Source organism: Triticum urartu, chromosome 5, assembly GCF_003073215.2.
Source record: "Triticum urartu cultivar G1812 chromosome 5, Tu2.1, whole genome shotgun sequence".
NCBI lineage: Eukaryota > Viridiplantae > Streptophyta > Magnoliopsida > Poales > Poaceae > Triticum > Triticum urartu.
Genome location: NC_053026.1, coordinates 401,668,128 through 401,670,937, shown reverse-complemented (window position 1 = coordinate 401,670,937; position 2,810 = coordinate 401,668,128).

Below are 2,810 nucleotides of genomic sequence, written 5' to 3'. Positions count from 1 at the left end.
CGTGGTGCTTCGAAACAACGAACTGTCGCAACGGTGCACAGTTAGGGGGAACACTTTCTTGAAATTATTATGAGGGATCATCTTATTTACTACCGTCGTTCTAAGTAAACAAGATGCAAAAACATGATAAACATCACATGCAATCAAATAATAATAGTGACATGATATGGCCAATATCACATAGCTCCTTTGATCTCCATCTTGGGGCTCCATGATCATCTTGTCACCGGCATGACACCATGATCTCCATCATCATGATCTCCATCATCGTGTCTCCATGAAGTTGCTCGCCAACTATTACTTCTACTACTATGGCTAACGCGTTTAGCAATAAAGTAAAGTAATTTACATGGCGTTTCTCAATGACACGCAGGTCATACAAAAAATAAAGACAACTCCTATGGCTCCTGCCGGTTGTCATACTCATCGACATGCAAGTCGTGATTCCTATTACAATAGCATGAACATCTCATACATCACATATATATCATTCATCATTCATCACAACTTTGGCCATATCACATCACAAAACACTTGCTGCAAAAACAAGTTAGACGTCCTCTAATTGTTGTTGCAAGTTTTACGTGGCTCGAATAGGGTTCTAGCAAGAACGTTTTCTTACCTACGTGAAAGCCACAACGTGATTTGTCAACTTCTATTTACCCTTCATAAGGACCCTTTTCATCGAATCCGCTCCAACTAAAGTGGGAGAGACAGACACCCGCCAGCCACCTTATGCAACTAGTGCATGCTTAGTCGGTGGAACCGGTCTCACGTAAGCGTACGTGTAAGGTTGGTCCGGGCCGCTTCATCCCACAATACCGTTGAAGCAAGATAAGACTAGTAGCGGCAAGAAAGTTGACAACATCACGCCCACAACAAATTGTGTTCTACTCGTGCAAAAGAACTACGCATAGACTAGCTCATGATGCCACTGTTGGGGAACGTTGTAGAAAACAAAAAATTTCCTACGGTTTAACCAAGATCCATCTATGAGTTCATCTAGCAACGAGTGATCGGATTGCATCTACATACCTTTGTAGATCACGCGCGGAAGCGTTCAAAGAACGGGGATGAGGAAGTTGTACTCGACGTGATCCAAATCACCGGAGATCCTAGCGCCGAACGGACGGCACCTCCGCGTTCAACACATGTACGGTCAGCGTGACGTCTCCTCCTTCTTGATCCAGCAAGGGGGGAGGAGAGGTTGATGAAGATCCAGCAGCACGACGGCGTGGTGGTGGATGCAGCAGTCACCGCAGCAGGGCTTCGCCGTTCTCTACGGAGGAGGAGGAGGTGTTGGAGAGGGAGAGGGAGGCGCCAGGGCTTAGGTGTGGCTGCCCTCCCTTCCCCCCACTATATATAGGGCCAAGGGAGAGGGGGCGCAGCCTTGGCCCTTCCTCCAAGGAAGGGTGCGGCCAGGGAGGAGTCCATCCTCCCCAAGGCACCTAGGAGGTGCCTTCCCCCTTTAGGACTCTTCCTTTCCCTAGGCGTAGGGGGCGGGCCAAGGGGGCGCACCAGCCCACTATGGGCTGGTTCCCCTCCCCACTTCAGCCCATGGGGCCCTCCAGGATGGGTGGTCCCACCCGGTGGTCCCCCGGGACCCATCCGGTGGTCCCGGTACAATACCGGTGACCCCCGAAACTCTCCTGATGGCCGAAACTGCACTTCCTATATATAATTCTTCACCTCCGGACCATTTCGGAACTCCTCGTGACGTCCGGGATCTCATCCGGGACTCCAAACAACTTTTGGGTTACTGCATATTCATATCTCTACAACCCTAGTGTCACTGAACCTTAAGTGTGTAGACCCTACGGGTTCGGGAGACATGTAGACATGACCGAGATCGCTCTCCGGTCAATAACCAACAGAGGGATCTGGATACCCATGTTGGCTCCCACATGCTCCTCGATGATCTCATCGGATGAACCACGATGTCGAGGATTCAAGCAACCCCGTATACAATTCCCTTCGCCAATCGGTATGTTACTTGCCCGAGATTCGATCGTCGGTATACCAATACCTCGTTCAATCTCGTTACCGGCAAGTCACTTTACTCGTACCGTAATGCATGATCCCGTGACCAGACACTTGGTCACTTTGAGCTCATTATGATGATGCATTACCGAGTGGGCCCAGTGATACCTCTCCGTCACATACCGGAGTGACAAATCCCAGTCTTGATCCGTGTCAACCCAATAGACACTTTCGGAGATACCCGTAGTATACCTTTATAGTCACCCAGTTACGTTGTGACGTTTGCGTACACCCAAAACTCCTACGGTATCCGGGAGTTACACGATCTCATGGTCTAAGGAAAAGATACTTGACATTGGAAAAACTCTAGCAAACAAACTATACGATCTTGTGCTATGTTTAGGATTGGGTCTTGTCCATCACATCATTCTCCTAATGATGTGATCTCGTTATCAATGACATCCAATGTCCATAGTCAGGAAACCATGACTATCTGTTGATCAACGAGCTAGTCACTAGAGGCTTACTAGGGACATGTTGGTGTCTATTATTCACACATGTATTACGATTTCCGGATAACACAATTATAGCATGAATAAAAGACAATTATCATGAATAAGGAAATATAATAATAATGCTTTTATTATTGCCTCTAGGGCATATTTCCAACAGTAACAACTGCGTCGCACTTCAGTGCTCGGCGCGGAAGATCTCCCGCCATAGTAACCCAAAAATGGGTAAGAAAGCACACACCTGAGGGGTAGCTAGGTAATTAAAATGGGCTGTAACTGCCCGTGTGGCCATGTAGCAGCGTATATCTACACGGCCCC